Source organism: Spea bombifrons, chromosome 9 (genome assembly GCF_027358695.1).
Source record: "Spea bombifrons isolate aSpeBom1 chromosome 9, aSpeBom1.2.pri, whole genome shotgun sequence".
NCBI classification, from domain to species: Eukaryota; Metazoa; Chordata; class Amphibia; order Anura; family Pelobatidae; genus Spea; species Spea bombifrons.
In genome coordinates this window covers 16,163,632-16,183,335 of record NC_071095.1, presented here as the reverse complement: position 1 = coordinate 16,183,335, position 19,704 = coordinate 16,163,632, and positions in this window count along the sequence as shown.

Below are 19,704 nucleotides of genomic sequence, written 5' to 3'. Positions count from 1 at the left end.
TTTCTGGAGGCAGAGTGGCATATAGGGGGTTAAAAGGCATATCATGGGAACTGGAGTTTCTCGAGTGATTATTGAAAGAAGTCCCTGGAGTGCCGGTAACTATCTTTGGATATTATATATATATATACACATTATAATGGCTTGTTATCCTGCATAATACGCACATATATACGGTATATAATAATGCGCAATTACTATCCAATAATTTGGTTATGGGGTAATATGGTGCATATTCCAATCAAATATGACAATAACATATGAAATCATGATTCTTGAAGAAAAGAAACCCCCGTTTGCTTTATTGAGCCAATCATGATCTATCAGAAGCGTTCAGCATGGTTCGGCTGTAGAAAGAGAACGCGGGGACGCACAGGGCCCAAAGACACGAGCGGACGATAACGTGTAGCCACATAATGTCCAAAATAATATATATATATATATATATATATATACAGCCACATAATACTGTCATGTAGGCATGGGATTGATTTTGTCTTCATTGTATGTACACAAGGGCGTGAGGTTCTGTCCATCAAGCCTATGGGATGGGATTTGTACAGAAAATGTTATTTCGGTCGGTTTAAGACAGCAGCTCTGAAGTATTTGCATAAAATAGAATTATTATAAATGAATCCTGTTCATTCTTATTGCTAATAATTATTATTATTATTATTACTACAGAAAGAGGCATCAGAAGAACAGATGTCCGTGGCATGTGGTGGATTCCCCAGTTGTGAGTCTCTTTTTTCCTGTCTTCTGCTATCGTCGGAGTTGATCATTAGCCCAGTGGAAAGGTCTCGTGAGTGTCTGGCATGTTGGGATTTGGGGCTTGATGCTCACACTCGTGGTCTTGTTAGTAAATGTTTTCTCCCGTGGCTGTGGTGACCTGGCGGTGTTGCCGTCACCATTTGCTTGTTTTTCTGTGGGACTTTCCAGCCGGTTCCTATCTCTCCTGCAGAAGTACGATGGCGAGCTCTTTAGAATGGCGATGCCCCGTCTCGGTGCCATTGCTGGATGTCGCTGGATCAGTACCGCCAGTTAGTGACTTATCATAGGTGAGCGGGAAGAGGTGTGGGATTCCATAGCGTTTGTAGAGATGTCCCCCGCACAGTAATTCAGTTTTTTTTTATAAAGTTAAAGAAAAATACTTAGAAACAGAGGAAAAAGAAATGGTGTTTGCATATTATACACATACTATACACATACTATACACATACTATACACATACTATACACATACAATACACATACTATACACATACTATACACATACTATACACATACTATACACATACTATACACATACTATACACATACTATACACATACTATACACATACTATACACATACTATACACATACAAACACTTCTGGGTATTATATATATCACTGTAAATGTAACGCGTTGTAGAATCCAGCGGTACCGAGACACCGGGGACAGAAAAGGATCACAGACTCGCAGCGTTTCTTCCACCCTCCCAGTCTTCGGGAGAAGGTTAAAGAAGAGAACCCGCCGAGGCGATGTAAATCCAAGTTTCCGGATGGTTATTGAGAACACTGTCAGCGTGTCATAGTACAGACCGTTGTGTACATCCATGGCGCTTTGTGTTCTTGAATCTATACATTGCTTTTGTTTTACAGTCTCGCGTTGCCGATAAAAATGCCGAGCACTCTCATGATAAACGGGCCTTTGCCAAGGTAACGCCTGCGCTAGGCGCCGGGCTGAGGAAAAGGTGCCTAGCGTTACTATATCGCTCGATCATCACTAATTATCTCACGCGGGTAATGTTAGCCGGAGCAGAAGTAGCTCACGTCTGAGACTAAATCTTTCGTTTTGCGTTGCAGAGTAATGTTATGATGTTGAAATGTGGTTTTCGTAGGATATACCTTGCATTTTAGTAGAGCTTAAATACTAGCAATAAAAATGAAGCAGGGGACACGTGGGGGGATTTTATATTCAAAGGACATCCTATTGTGTGCCATTTTCACTGTTTGAGCGGGGGAACCTGGTGACATAAAGAATCCCATTATTAAGATTCGGGACATGTATGCAGAGCAGTGACACGTATGCAGAACAGTGACACGTATGTGGAACAGTGACACGGATCCTTCACACACGGGTTCATTCCAATTCCAATAAAAGATTACGCTGGAAAGAAGCGAGAGACGGATAACCTTCCGCATTTTAATCAGAACGAGAGCTGTTTAGCTTGCAGCGCATTGTGACCTCTATTGCTTACACATCCAGCCACCGATGCCCGGAGGCGTATTATTATTATTATTATTATTATTATTATTATTTATTTAGCATTTTACAGATTTACACTATAACAAAGGGGAGGTAGAATAAGGGCAGTCGTAGAAGAAGTACAGTAGTCAAGAAGCACAATATATATAAACCTCCCGTTTTTGCCAGTCCGATAGCTATTCTTTGGTGGTAAATGTCTTCCGAGGTGCTTAGCATTAGGCATTGTTTTCCTTTCAGATCCATGGCGGGTGGAAATATGGATTATCCCTTGACGAAAACATGAAAAGTCACCCTCTGCTGCGCCCCTTTAGACGCTGTCTGAAAAGGTAAGTAGAGATCCTTGGACCCCCCGATCTGCATTAAACAACTGAAATAGTTTTATCTTTGAATTTTTAATAAACGTTATAGCAGCGCATGTCATCCCAGCAGAGAGTATAATGTATAAAATGCTCGATCAGTAACGTCCAGCACACCGCAGAGAAAACACAAATAATATATAACAATAAAAAGGGAAAGCGATCCGAGCGGCTGCGATCTGAGGCTGCTCCGGGTGTAAATCCTCTCCGAGGGGCAGGATTGTGTTGGTTTGGTCGGCGGGGACGTTGCTAGGAAGCATCTCTTGTTAGTGTATCAGTCGGCAGTGTAAATTGGGTAAAGGAAGCGCGCGTCGTGCTATGAAGTCTTCTTTCCTTCTCCGGACCTCCGCAGCGCATGGTGAGAGTTCTGCGAGAGTTCAGTGCGTTATGCTGCAGGCAGACGTTTGCGATGCAGACAGTATGAGTGCAGCATGGAGTGAAGAGAATAAACCCTGAAAAGCGGTATTTACAGCGAGAAACGCGCCAGAGACGGGAGGAACCGGGACAAACGCCAAACCCGCAGGCCGGGACACGCGCAGCCCGCAGCGTAATCTGACTGGGACACCCGCAGCCCGCAGCGTAATCTCACTGGGACATCCGCAGCCCGCAGCGTAATCTGACTGGGACATCCGCAGCCCGCAGCGTAATCTGACTGGGACACCCGCAGGCCGCAGCGTAATCTGACTGGGACACCCGCAGCCCGCAGCGTAATCTGACTGGGACATCCGCAGCCCGCAGCGTAATCTGACTGGGACACCCGCAGGCCACAGCGTAATCTGACTGGGACACCCGCAGCCCGCAGGGTAATCTGACTGGGACACCCGCAGGCCACAGCGTAATCTGACTGGGACACCCGCAGGCCGCAGCGTAATCTGACTGGGACACCCGCAGGCCACAGCGTAATCTGACTGGGACACCCGCAGGCCGCAGCGTAATCTGACTGGGACACCCGCAGGCCGCAGCGTAATCTGACTGGGACATCCGCAGCCCGCAGCGTAATCTGACTGGGACACCCGCAGCCCGCAGGGTAATCTGACTGGGACACCCGCAGGCCGCAGCGTAATCTGACTGGGACACCCGCAGCCCGCAGCGTAATCTGACTGGGACACCCGCAGCCCGCAGGGTAATCTGACTGGGACACCCGCAGGCCGCAGCGTAATCTGACTGGGACACCCGCAGGCCGCAGCGTAATCTGACTGGGACACCCGCAGGCCGCAGCGTAATCTCACTGGGACGCCCGCAGCCCGCAGCGTAATCTGACTGGGACATCCGCAGGCCGCAGCGTAATCTGACTGGGACACCCGCAGGCCGCAGCGTAATCTGACTGGGACACCCGCAGCGTAATCTGACTGGGACACCCGCAGGCCGCAGCGTAATCTGACTGGGACACCCGCAGGCCGCAGCGTAATCTGACTGAGACACCCGCAGCGTAATCTGACTGGGACGCCCGCAGCGTAATCTGACTGGGACGCCCGCAGCCCGCAGCGTAATCTGACTGGGACACCCGCAGGCCGCAGCGTAATCTGACTGGGACACCCGCAGGCCGCAGTGTAATCTGACTGGGACACCCGCAGGCCGCAGCGTAATCTGACTGGGACACCCGCAGGCCGCAGCGTAATCTGACTGGGACACCCGCAGCGTAATCTGACTGGGACACCCGCAGGCCGCAGCGTAATCTGACTGGGACACCCGCAGGCCGCAGCGTAATCTGACTGGGACACCCGCAGCGTAATCTCACTGGGACACCCGCAGGCCGCAGCGTAATCTGACTGGGACACCCGCAGGCCGCAGCGTAATCTGACTGGGACACCCGCAGCGTAATCTCACTGGGACACCCGCAGGCCGCAGCGTAATCTGACTGGGACACCCGCAGCGTAATCTGACTGGGACACCCGCAGGCCGCAGCGTAATCTGACTGGGACACCCGCAGGCCGCAGCGTAATCTGACTGGGACACCCGCAGCGTAATCTGACTGGGACGCCCGCAGCCCGCAGCGTAATCTGACTGGGACACCCGCAGGCCGCAGCGTAATCTGACTGGGACACCCGCAGGCCGCAGCGTAATCTGACTGGGACACCCGCAGGCCGCAGCGTAATCTGACTGGGACACCCGCAGCGTAATCTGACTGGGACACCCGCAGGCCGCAGCGTAATCTGACTGGGACACCCGCAGCGTAATCTGACTGGGACACCCGCAGGCCGCAGCGTAATCTGACTGGGACACCCGCAGGCCGCAGCGTAATCTGACTGGGACACCCGCAGGCCGCAGCGTAATCTGACTGGGACACCCGCAGCGTAATCTGACTGGGACACCCGCAGGCCGCAGCGTAATCTGACTGGGACACCCGCAGGCCGCAGCGTAATCTGACTGGGACACCCGCAGCCCGCAGCGTTATCTGACTGGGACACCCGCAGGCCGCAGCGTAATCTGACTGGGACACCCGCAGGCCGCAGCGTAATCTGACTGGGACACCCGCAGGCCGCAGCGTAATCTGACTGTGACACCCGCAGCCCGCAGCGTAATCTGACTGGGTTTGTTCTGTGTGATAAAGAAGGAGTCATTTATAGGATAATCCAGGGCCTGACACATTCGTTTTCAATCCAGGAGCCAGCTAAAAAAGTTAGGAGCCAGGACGGTTTTTTGCCCTACACTCACACTTTGCCCCAGCACCCACAGTCCCACGCTTTACCCCAGCCCTTACTTTGCCCTGCACTTACACTTTGCCCCAGCACTCATTCTCACACTTTTGCCCTGCACTCAGTCTCACACTTTTGCCCTGCACTCAGTCTCAAACTTTTGCCCAGCACTCACACTTTTGCCCTGCACTCAGTCTCACACTTTTGCCCTGCACTCAGTCTCACACTTTTGCCCTGCACTCAGTCTCACACTTTTGCCCTGCACTCAGTCTCACACTTTTGCCTTGCACTCAGTCTCACACTTTTGCCTTGCACTCAGTCTCACACTTTTTCCCAGCACTCACACTTTTGCCCTGCACTCAGTCTCACACTTTTGCCCTGCACTCAGTCTCACACTTTTGCCCAGCACTCACACTTTTGCCCAGCACTCACACTTTTGCCCAGCACTCAGTCTCACACTTTTGCCCTGCACTCAGTCTCACACTTTTGCCTTGCACTCAGTCTCACACTTTTGCCTTGCACTCAGTCTCACACTTTTTCCCAGCACTCACACTTTTTCCCTGCACCCAGTCTCACACTTTTTCCCTGCACTCAGTCTCACACTTTTTCCCTGCACTCAGTCTCACACTTTTTCCCTGCACTCAGTCTCACACTTTTTCCCTGCACCCAGTCTCACACTTTTGCCCTGCACTCAGTCTCACACTTTTTCCCTGCACCCAGTCTCACACTTTTTCCCTGCACTCAGTCTCACACTTTTTCCCTGCACCCAGTCTCACACTTTTTCCCTGCACTCAGTCTCACACTTTTTCCCTGCACTCAGTCTCACACTTTTTCCCTGCACTCAGTCTCACACTTTTTCCCTGCACTCAGTCTCACACTTTTTCCCTGCACCCAGTCTCACACTTTTGCCCTGCACTCAGTCTCACACTTTTTCCCTGCACCCAGTCTCACACTTTTTCCCTGCACTCAGTCTCACACTTTTTCCCTGCACCCAGTCTCACACTTTTTCCCTGCACTCAGTCTCACACTTTGCCCCTGCACCCAGTCTCACACTTTGCCCCTGCACTCAGCAATCACAGTCCTGCCCAGACATACCCAGGTTCCAGCATGTACTGGCTGACTTGGCATGATAGGAGTACATGCTGAAACCTGGCTTGCAACCCCCCCCCCGTGTATTGATGCTCCCCCCCCGGGTATTGATGCCCCCCCCCGGGTATTGATGCCCCCCCCCGTGTATTGATGCTCCCCCCCCGTGTATTGATGCTCCCCCCCCGTGTATTGATGCTCCCCCCCCCCGTGTATTGATGCTCCCCCCCCCGTGTATTGATGCTCCCCCCCCCCCGTGTATTGATGCTCCCCCCCCCCGTGTATTGATGCTCCCCCCCCCCCGTGTATTGATGCTCCCCCCCCCCCCGTGTATTGATGCTCCCCCCCCCCGTGTATTGATGCTCCCCCCCCCCGTGTATTGATGCTCCCCCCCCCGTGTATTGATGCTCCCCCCCCGTGTATTGATGCTCCTCCCCCCCGTGTATTGATGCTCCTCCCCCTTACACACCATGCTCCTCACCCCCTTACACACCATGCTCCTCCCCCTTACACACCATGCTCCTCCCCCCCTTACACACCATGCTATCACACACACTCATTCATACACCCTCCTTCACCCCCCTACCTGCACTGCAGATCTCTCACACGCAGACCTCCATAGGGGCCCCGCTGCTTCTCTCTCTGTCTCTCTGCGCGGATTTCTCTTGTCCCGCCCACTGGGAGGAGGAATGGAGCAGTCATGTGACGTGAGATGAATTCATGTGACTCCTCTGGTTTCCTGCTTCCTGTGGCCGGCACAAGAGACCCTGCTTGCACAGTAAGACGCGCAGTTAAAATGCGGGGATTATTGTCGGCCGTTTTTTATTTTTATTTCGGCATTTTGCCGAAGATGTGTTTCGCCACCGGTTTGCTCACCAACACCTAGGCGCCAGGACAAAATTATCAGTCGCCATGGCGACCTGCGCCTGGGATTTGCCGAGCCCTGTATAAATAATAAATGCCCTCTCTCCCTTCCTGAGTATTGTACAGTTAATTTGAGAAGTTGTGCAGGGCAGCTAAACCCCTCCACCTGTAATAATACCAGCAGACTGATAGATCAGCGGCGGGGGTTCGGTGCTGAATGTATTGAGAGTGCAAACATGCGCCGTACTTTGTGTTTGCGCCACCAAGCAGAGCCGGCCTGAGGTGTTCCGGCGCCCTGTGCGAACTACTTCTCTGGCGCCCCCCCCCGTCCCTTCAAACTACCCCCCCCCGTGCCTTCAAACTACCCCCTCTGCCCCTTCAAACTACCCCCCTCTGCCCCTTCAAACTACCCCCCCTCTGCCCCTTCAAACTACCCCACCTGTCCCTTCAAACTACCCCCCCTTCTGCCCCTTCAAACTACCCCCCTCTGCCCCTTCAAACTACCCCACCTGTCCCTTCAAACTACCCCCCCTCTGCCCCTTCAAACTACCCCACCTGTCCCTTCAAACTACCCCCCCTTCTGCCCCTTCAAACTACCCCCCCCTGCCCCTTCAAACTACCCCCCCCTGCCCCTTCAAACTACCCCCCCTCTGCTCCTTCAAACTACCCCCTCTGCCCCTTCAAACTACCCCCCCTGTGCCTTCAAACTACCCCCCTCTGCCCCTTCAAACTACTCACCCCGCGGCGGCGGACCCCCTGGGGTGTGGTGCCCTGTGCGGTCGCACACCCCAAAGGCCGGCCCTGCCACCCAGTAACATGTAGCTTTTTGTTACACGGGTAACCGCAGAGCAAACACTTTCCTGAGAAAATGAACCTCGTCAAAATCGCACTATTCTGTGGGGCATAACAGCAGGGAGAGCAGAAGTGCTTTTACCAGGTTCAGGTCAGGTGTTCCTGGGGGTCGGTGGTTTTCCATCAGACGTATAAAAGTCATTATTACGTCGTATGACACGTAGCGATTTCATCTCGTGACGGTCACTTTATGTGAATCATTAATGTACTTGGGAATGGCAGGGAAGTCGGTCTGCCCCGAGTGCCGCTCTAAGTGTCTCCTTACCTTCTCCGCCGGCCGCTTCCATGCAGCTCCACTTCTTCTTCTTCTTCTGTCTTCTTTCACTTCTCTGCGTTATCACCTCCGCTGACCGGGTCTCCAGGAGTACTACTGCAAAAGGGTGCACGCCGTGTGGACAGCCTGTGAGTGAGCGTGTATGAGTGTGAGTGAGAGTGAGCGAGAGCGTGGGGGCGGCTAGCGCCAAACACTGTAGGTGCGCCCGTTAGTTGTATGGTGATGTTTGGAGAGAATGTGCTGTTATTTGTAGAAAATCCCCGTATGAAGATAGAAAAGGCACATTGCCTCCATAAGATCCAGGGAAATGCGGGGCTGTAAATGGTAAAATTAATCATTTATTACCAGCAAAACCAATGCAAACACCACCTGTGCTGCTGTTATGATAGGTTTCACTAATGTAAACTACGTTCTAGACTGTTCTAGAGTGGAAGAGAACGCTAATCGACGAGATAAACACTTTCTCTAGAGAATAACACCGCAAATAAATGCAATGTTTACACCTTGTAATGTTTACACCTTGTAATGTTTACACCGTGTAATGTTTACACCTTGTAATGTTTACACCGTGTAATGTTTACACCTTGTAATGTTTACACCGTGTAATGTTTACACCTTGTAATGTTTACACCGTGTAATGTTTGGCGTTTCTGATTAGCAAATGCAGGGAAAGTGGTAAAAAGCTGTGGGCTGAGCATTAGGTGAGAGACAGTAAGAGCAGACATGGGAGAGAGCGGCTCTGGAAGACTCCCGTGAGTGGAGCGTGCGAGAGCGCGCATCATGCCCACAACCGACATGAACGCGTTTCAAGGGCTGCTTTATCTGGGCTCAGGCAGCCAACACGTTGCTAAAACTTTCATATAGAGAGTCACGCACCAGCTGGCGGTCACACGTCACACGTCACACGTTCACAATCTTCAAACGAGTGCAGAAACGCTAAATAAAAATCTCTATATATACTGTATATATTATTACTATTATTATTATTATTATATAACACGGATTCCATAGCGCTGCAGAACGAAAGGATCCAGATAAATCTGAGTGGAGACAGAAATTGCCCCTTATTGGCTTACATTTTACAGATGGCTTTGGTTTTGTGTACGCTATATACACTTATATACACTATATACACTTATATACACTATATACACTTATATACACTATATACACTTATATACACTTATATACACTATATACACTTATATACACTATACACACTATATACACTTATATACACTTATATACACTTATATACACTATATACACTTATATACACTTATATACACTTATATACACTATATACACTTATATACACTATATATACTTATATACACTTATATACACTATATACACTTATATACACTATATACACTTATATACACTATATACACTTTATACACTTATATACACTATATACACTTATATACACTTATATACACTTATATACACATATACACTTATATACACTTATATACACTTATATACACTATATACACTTATATAAACTTATATACACTTATATACACTATATACACTTATATACACTTTATACACTTATATACACTTTATACACTTTATACACTTATATACACTATACACACTATATACACTATATACACTTATATACACTATACACACGATATACACTTATATACACTTATATACACTTATATACACTTATATACACTTATATACACACTATATACACTATATACACTTATATACACTTATATACACTATATACACTTATATACACTTTATACACTTTATACACTTATATACACTATACACACTATATACACTATATACACTTATATACACTATACACACTATGTACACTTATATACACTTATATACACTTATATACACTTATATACACTATACACACTTATATACACTTTATACACTTTATACACTTATATACACTATACACACTATATACACTATATACACTTATATACACTATACACACAATATACACTTATATACACTTATATACACTTATATACACTTATATACACTTATATACACACTATATACACTTATATACACTATACACACGATATACACTTATATACACTTATATACACTTATATACACTATATACACTTATATACATTATATACACTTATATACACATATACACTTATATACACTTATATACACTTTATACACTTATATACACTATACACACTATATACACTTATATACACTATACACACGATATATACTTATATACACTTATATACACACTATATACACTTATATACACTATATACACGATATACACTTATATACACTTATATACACTATATACACTTATATACACTTATATACACTTATATACACTATACACACTATATACACTTATATACACTATATACACTTATATACACTATATACACTTATATACACTTATATACACTATATACACTTATATACACTTATATACACTATACACACTATATACACTTATATACACTTATATACACTTATATACACTATATACACTTATATACACTTATATACACACTATATACACTTATATACACTTATATACACTATACACACTATATACACTTATATACACTTATATACACTATATACACTATATACACTTATATACACTATACACACTATATACACTTATATACACTTATATACACTTATATACACTATACACACTATACACACTATATACACTTATATACACTTATATACACTATAATGTACTCTATCATCCAAAACACAAGACATCGCAATGATTGGCAGGCTGTAAAAGGGCATCCTTTCTCCTGGTACATAGGGGGTCACGTGATCATTAACAAATCCGCAGAGGACAGCTGGCCTGCGTTACAGAAATAGAATGAAATATAGAATATAATAGTTTTTATCTATTTGCACTTTGGGCATTGCAGTAAAATATTGAGTCATGTTTGTAAAGTATAACCACAGAGATCTTCTTCTTCATTTCCTACAAATTCACGCTCCGCTCCGCTCCGCTCCGATACATCGGCCCTCCATCTCTCTACACAAACATATTTCATTTCATGAGTCACCTCCTTCCCATAACCCGAAACGTCTGCTCTCCACACTTAACACCCTTCTCAGGCCCACGGCACCTCCCTCGCCCTCCAACTTCTCTGCCCAAGAGCTTGCCATCTACTTCAAAAACAACATTGACACCATCAGGGACAACATCCTCCCCCATAGCGTCAGTCATATAGTACCTCAACCTCCCTCCTCACCTCAACCTCCCTCCTCACCTCAACCTCCCTCCTCACCTGAATCCATCCTCACCTCAACCTCCCTCCTCACCTCAACCTCCCTCCTCACCTCCACCTCCCTCCTCACCTCCACCTCCCTCCTCACCTCAACCTCCCTCCTCACCTGAATCCATCCTCACCTCAACCTCCCTCCTCACCTGAATCCATCCTCACCTCAACCTCCCTCCTCACCTCAACCTCCCTCCTCACCTCAACCTCCCTCCTCACCTGAATCCATCCTCACCTCAACCTCCCTCCTCACCTCAACCTCCCTCCTCACCTCCACCTCCCTCCTCACCTCCACCTCCCTCCTCACCTCAACCTCCCTCCTCACCTGAATCCCTCCTCACCTCAACCTCCCTCCTCACCTGAATCCATCCTCACCTCAACCTCCCTCCTCACCTCCACCTCCCTCCTCACCTCAACCTCCCTCCTCACCTCCACCTCCCTCCTCACCTCAACCTCCCTCCTCACCTCCACCTCCCTCCTCACCTCCACCTCCCTCCTCACCTCAACCTCCCTCCTCACCTCAACCTCCCTCCTCACCTCCACCTCCCTCCTCACCTGAATCCCTCCTCACCTCCACCTCCCTCCTCACCTGAATCCCTCCTCACCTGAATCCCTCCTTACCTCAACCTCCCTCCTCACCTCAACCTCCCTCCTCACCTCAACCTCCCTCCTCACCTGAATCCATCCTCACCTCAACCTCCCTCCTCACCTCCACCTCCCTCCTCACCTCCACCTCCCTCCTCACCTCAACCTCCCTCCTCACCTGAATCCCTCCTCACCTCAACCTCCCTCCTCACCTCAACCTCCCTCCTCACCTGAATCCATCCTCACCTCAACCTCCCTCTTCACCTCCACCTCCCTCCTCACCTCCACCTCCCTCCTCACCTCCACCTCCCTCCTCACCTCAACCTCCCTCCTCACCTCCACCTCCCTCCTCACCTCCACCTTCCTCCTCACCTCAACCTTCCTCCTCACCTCAGCCTCCCTCCTCACCTCAACCTCCCTCCTCACCTCAACCTCCCTCCTCACCTCCACCTCCCTCCTCACCTGAATCCCTCCTCACCTCAACCTCCCTCCTCACCTCAACCTCCATCCTCACCTCCACCTCCCTCCTCACCTCCACCTCCCTCCTCACCTCAACCTCCCTCCTCACCTCAACCTACCTCCTCACCTGAATCCCTCCTCACCTCAACCTCCCTCCTCACCTCAACCTCCCTCCTCACCTCCACCTCCACCTCCCTCCTCACCTCCACCTCCCTCCTCACCTCAACCTCCCTCCTCACCTCAACCTCCCTCCTCACCTCAACCTCCCTCCTCACCTCAACCTCCCTCCTCACCTGAATCCATCCTCACCTCAACCTCCCTCCTCACCTCAACCTCCCTCCTCACCTCAACCTCCCTCCTCACCTCAACCTCCCTCCTCAACTCAACCTCCCTCCTCACCTGAATCCCTCCTCACCTGCTTCAGCCCAGTTACACCCTTTGAGGTTTCCAAGGTCCTGTTGTCCTCCCACCTCACCACCTCTCCCCTCGACCCTGCACTCACATCTCCTACTCCCCCTGTCTAGTGTCTTTACCCCAACCCTAACCCACATCTTTAATCTCTCCTTGTCCTCTGGTGTATTCCCATTCTCTTTCAAACATGCCATCATCTCCCACATCCTAACAAAACCTTTCCTTGATCCCACATCCCCATCAAACCACCGTCCAGTTTCCCTTCTCCCGCTCGCTTCCAAACTGCTGGAACGATCCACTTACAATCAACTAACAAACATTCTCTCTTCAAACTCTCTACTTCCGGTATCTGTCCACAGCATTCAGCAGAGACTGCACTCAAATTACTAACGGCCCCCTCACAGCTAAAACCAAAGACCGATTCTCCCTGGTTATTCTCTGGGACCTCTCAGCAGCCTTTGACACAGTCGACCACCCCCTCCTCCTCAAACCCTCCATGCGCATGGCATCCGTGACACGGCTCTTTCACGGATTAAATCCGACCTTTCTGACCGTACGTTTAGTGTCTCAGTCACTGGAACTCGCTCCTCTCCCCTACCGCCACCTACCGGTGTTCCTCACGGCTCAGTTCTCGGGCCTCTGCTATTCTCCATCTACACTTCTCCCCGCGGACAGCTTATTTATTGTACGGGATATTGTGCGGGTTATTGTGCGGGTTATTGTATGTGTTATTGTATGTGTTATTGTACGGGTTATTGTATGTGTTATTGTATGTGTTATTGTACGTGTTATTGTATGTGTTATTGTATGTGTTATTGTATGGGTTATTGTATGTGTTATTGTACGGGTTATTGTATGTGTTATTGTATGTGTTATTGTATGTGTTATTGTATGTGTTATTGTACGGGTTATTGTATGTGTTATTGTACGGGTTATTGTGTGGGATATTGTGTGTGTTATTGTACGGGTTATTGTGCGGGTTATTGTACGGGTTATTGTACGGGTTATTGTGTGGGTTATTGTATGGGTTATTGTATGGGTTATTGTGCGGGTTATTGTATGGGTTATTGTATGGGTTATTGTATGTGTTATTGTATGTGTTATTGTATGTGTTATTGTACGGGTTATTGTACGGGTTATTGTACGGGTTATTGTACGGGTTATTGTGTGGGTTATTGTATGGGTTATTGTACGGGTTATTGTGCGGGTTATTGTACGGGTTATTGTGCGGGTTATTGTACGGGTTATTGTGTGGGTTATTGTGCGGGTTATTGTATGGGTTATTGTATGGGTTATTGTACGGGTTATTGTACGGGTTATTGTACGGGTTATTGTGTGGGTTATTGTGCGGGTTATTGTACGGGTTATTGTGTGGGTTATTGTGCGGGTTATTGTATGGGTTATTGTATGGGTTATTGTACGGGTTATTGTACGGGTTATTGTGTGTGTTATTGTACGGGTTATTGTGCGGGTTATTGTGCGGGTTATTGTGCGGGTTATTGTGCGGGTTATTGTACGGGTTATTGTGCGGGTTATTGTGCGGGTTATTGTGTGGGTTATTGTACGGGTTATTGTACGGGTTATTGGGCGGGTTATTGGGCGGGTTATTGTGTGGGTTATTGTGTGGGTTATTGTGTGGGTTATTGTGTGTGTTATTGTGTGGGTTATTGTGCGGGTTATTGTACGGGTTATTGTACGTGTTATTGTACGGGTTATTGTGTCGGTTATTGTAAGGGGTTATTGTGTGGGTTATTGTACGGGTTATTGTACGTGTTATTGTATGGGTTATTGTGAGGGTTATTGTGCGGGTTATTGTGCGGGTTATTGTACGGGTTATTGTACGGGTTATTGTACCGGTTATTGTGTGGGTTATTGTGCGGGTTATTGTGCGGGTTATTGTACGGGTTATTGTACGGGTTATTGTACGGGTTATTGTACGGGTTATTGTGCGGGTTATTGTGCGGGTTATTGTGCGGGTTATTGTACGGGTTATTGTGTGGGTTATTGTATGGGTTATTGTACGGGTTATTGTGCGGGTTATTGTACGGGTTATTGTACGGGTTATTGTATGTGTTATTGTACGGGTTATTGTGTCGGTTATTGTAAGGGGTTATTGTGTGGGTTATTGTACGGGTTATTGTACGTGTTATTGTATGGGTTATTGTGCGGGTTATTGTATGGGTTATTGTACCGGTTATTGTGCGGGTTATTGTACGGGTTATTGTACGGGTTATTGTACGGGTTATTGTGCGGGTTATTGTGCGGGTTATTGTGCGGGTTATTGTGCGGGTTATTGTACGGGTTATTGTACGGGTTATTGTGTGGGTTATTGTACGGGTTATTGTGCGGGTTATTGTGCGGGTTATTGTATGGGTTATTGTGTGGGTTATTGTATGGGTTATTGTACGGGTTATTGTGCGGGTTATTGTGCGGGTTATTGTGCGGGTTATTGTGCGGGTTATTGTATGGGTTATTGTGTGGGTTATTGTATGGGTTATTGTACGGGTTATTGTGCGGGTTATTGTATGTGTTATTGTACGGGTTATTGTGTCGGTTATTGTAAGGGGTTATTGTACGGGTTATTGTACGGGTTATTGTATGGGTTATTGTATGGGTTATTGTGCGGGTTATTGTGCGGGTTATTGTATGGGTTATTGTACCGGTTATTGTGCGGGTTATTGTACGGGTTATTGTGCGGGTTATTGTGCGGGTTATTGTGCGGGTTATTGTGCGGGTTATTGTACGGGTTATTGTGCGGGTTATTGTACGGGTTATTGTGCGGGTTATTGTACGGGTTATTGTGTGGGTTATTGTACGGGTTATTGTACGGGTTATTGTGCGGGTTATTGTGTGGATTATTGTGTGGGTTATTGTACGGGTTATTGTACGGGTTATTGTACGGGTTATTGTATGGGTTATTGTGTGGGTTATTGTATGTGTTATTGTATAGGTTATTGTACGGGTTATTGTACGGGTTATTGTATGTGTTATTGTATAGGTTATTGTATGGGTTATTGTATGGGTTATTGTACGGGTTATTGTACGGGTTATTGTGTGTGTTATTGTATGTGTTATTGTATGTTATTGTACGGGTTATTGTACGGGTTATTGTGTGTGTTATTGTGCGGGTTATTGTATGGGTTATTGTACGGGTTATTGTATGGGTTATTGTACGGGTTATTGTGTGTGTTATTGTACGGGTTATTGTGTGTGTTATTGTACAGGTTATTGTATGTGTTATTGTACGGGTTATTGTATGTGTTATTGTATGTGTTATTGTATGTTATTGTATGTTATTGTGTGGGTTATTGTATGTGTTATTGTATGTGTTATTGTATGTTATTGTATGGGTTATTGTGTGTGTTATTGTGCGGGTTATTGTATGGGTTATTGTACGGGTTATTGTGTGTGTTATTGTATGTTATTGTATGTGTTATTGTGTGGGTTATTGTATGGGTTATTGTATGTGTTATTGTATGTGTTATTGTATGTTATTGTACGGGTTATTGTACGGGTTATTGTGTGGGTTATTGTGTGGGTTATTGTACGGGTTATTGTATGGGTTATTGTGCGGGTTATTGTATGGGTTATTGTACGGGTTATTGTACGGGTTATTGTGCGGGTTATTGTGTGGGTTATTGTGTGGGTTATTGTGCGGGTTATTGTGCGGGTTATTGTACGGGTTATTGTACGGGTTATTGTGCGGGTTATTGTATGGGTTATTGTGCGGGTTATTGTATGGGTTATTGTGCGGGTTATTGTATGGGTTATTGTGCGGGTTATTGTGTGGGTTATTGTACGGGTTATTGTGTGGGTTATTGTATGGGTTATTGTACGGGTTATTGTGTGGGTTATTGTACGGGTTATTGTACGGGTTATTGTGCGGGTTATTGTGTGGGTTATTGTACGGGTTATTGTGTCGGTTATTGTACTGGTTATTGTGCGGGTTATTGTACGGGTTATTGTACAGGTTATTGTACGGGTTATTGTATGGGTTATTGTACGGGTTATTGTATGGGTTATTGTGTGGGTTATTGTGCGGGTTATTGTACGGGTTATTGTGTGGGTTATTGTGCGGGTTATTGTATGGGTTATTGTATGGGTTATTGTACGGGTTATTGTGCGGGTTATTGTACGGGTTATTGTGTGGGTTATTGTACGGGTTATTGTACGGGTTATTGTGCGGGTTATTGTGTGGATTATTGTACGGGTTATTGTGCGGGTTATTGTACGGGTTATTGCAGGGCTTGACAAATTTGTTGTGAATCTAGGCGCCAGGTAAAAAAGTTAGGAGCCAGGATGTTTTGAAACTAACAGATGGTCAGGAGGGATCCGATCATCATGAGCCCACTTACTGAACTCACAGCGTTTGACCTGGAAGCACCCTGGACTTTCAGGTCAGTGCTGTTTTTTACTTTAATTAATTTTTTTTTTTAACTCTTTCGATGCTGATGTTCCATTGGAGCACAGCATTGATTGATATTTAGTCCCCACAAGCTTGTGGGGACAAATGTTAACCCCTGCAATGCCAGGAATGTGTCATACACAATTGTGGCATTGAAGGGGTTAACGCTGCACTGTCGCTCTCATGGAGCGATCAGACAGCAGGGGGGTGTTGGGGCTGGTCTCCACACTCATGTGGAGACCAAAGAACCCTCTCCCCCTGTCCCTGAAGCTGCCTCTGGCAGCTGGGACTCTATTGCTGGTCTATAGACCAGCCACTGCAGGGGGAGTCTTTGATGACTGCTGTAGGCTTCTATGCCTACAGGAATCATCAAAGGGCTTGTGGGGGCCCGTTTTTGCTGTTGCTGGTCTGCCTGGGCTTCCAGGCAGACCACCAGCAGCAGAGCCCCGTACAAAACGGGAATTAACCCCTAAATGCCGCGATCGCGGCACTGAAGGGGTTAACGCTGCACTGTCGCTCTCATGGAGCGATCAGGCAGCTGGGGGGTGTTGGGTGAGGTCCCCAGACTTGTGTGGGGACCCAATCAATACACGACCCCCTTCCCTGAAGCTGCCTGTGGCAGCTGAAAACACGACTGCTGGTTTTGCAGCAACCGCGTTTTCAGCCTACAGGCTCACTCCGTGGGAGTGATCTCAGGCTCGGGGGCGGGCTCTGAGTGGCTGTGCTGTCTGCCCAGACTCCTGGGCAGACAGAAGCATCAGCGCCCCCGTGTGGTGACTCAGCCTCTTACATCCACAATCTTTTCTGGATGTAAGAGGCTGACAAAACCTAGGCGCCAGGACAAAATTCTCTGTCGCCATGGCGACCTGGCGCCTGGGATTTGTCGAGCCCTGGGTTATTGTACGGGTTATTGTGCGGGTTATTGTATGGGTTATTGTATGGGTTATTGTACGGGTTATTGTACGGGTTATTGTATGTGTTATTGTGTGGGTTATTGTACGGGTTATTGTATGTGTTATTGTATGGGTTATTGTGTGGGTTATTGTATGTGTTATTGTATAGGTTATTGTACGGGTTATTGTACGGGTTATTGTATGTGTTATTGTATAGGTTATTGTATGGGTTATTGTATGGGTTATTGTACGGGTTATTGTACGGGTTATTGTGTGTGTTATTGTATGTGTTATTGTATGTTATTGTACGGGTTATTGTACGGGTTATTGTGTGTGTTATTGTGCGGGTTATTGTATGGGTTATTGTACGGGTTATTGTATGGGTTATTGTACGGGTTATTGTGTGTGTTATTGTACGGGTTATTGTGTGTGTTATTGTACGGGTTATTGTATGTGTTATTGTACGGGTTATTGTATGTGTTATTGTATGTGTTATTGTATGTTATTGTGTGGGTTATTGTATGTGTTATTGTATGTGTTATTGTATGTTATTGTATGGGTTATTGTGTGTGTTATTGTGCGGGTTATTGTATGGGTTATTGTACGGGTTATTGTGTGTGTTATTGTATGTTATTGTATGTGTTATTGTGTGGGTTATTGTATGGGTTATTGTATGTGTTATTGTATGTGTTATTGTATGTTATTGTACGGGTTATTGTACGGGTTATTGTGTGGGTTATTGTGTGGGTTATTGTACGGGTTATTGTATGGGTTATTGTGCGGGTTATTGTATGGGTTATTGTACGGGTTATTGTACGGGTTATTGTGCGGGTTATTGTGTGGGTTATTGTGTGGGTTATTGTGCGGGTTATTGTGCGGGTTATTGTACGGGTTATTGTGCGGGTTATTGTATGTGTTATTGTGCGGGTCATTGTGTGGGTTATTGTACGGGTTATTGTGTGGGTTATTGTATGGGTTATTGTACGGGTTATTGTGTGGGTTATTGTACGGGTTATTGTATGGGTTATTGTGCGGGTTATTGTATGTGTTATTGTACGGGTTATTGTGTCGGTTATTGTACTGGTTATTGTGCGGGTTATTGTACGGGTTATTGTACAGGTTATTGTACGGGTTATTGTATGGGTTATTGTATGGGTTATTGTGTGGGTTATTGTGCGGGTTATTGTACGGGTTATTGTGTGGGTTATTGTGCGGGTTATTGTATGGGTTATTGTATGGGTTATTGTACGGGTTATTGTATGGGTTATTGTGTGGGTTATTGTGCGGGTTATTGTATGTGTTATTGTATGGGTTATTGTATGGGTTATTGTATGTGTTATTGTGTGTGTTATTGTATGT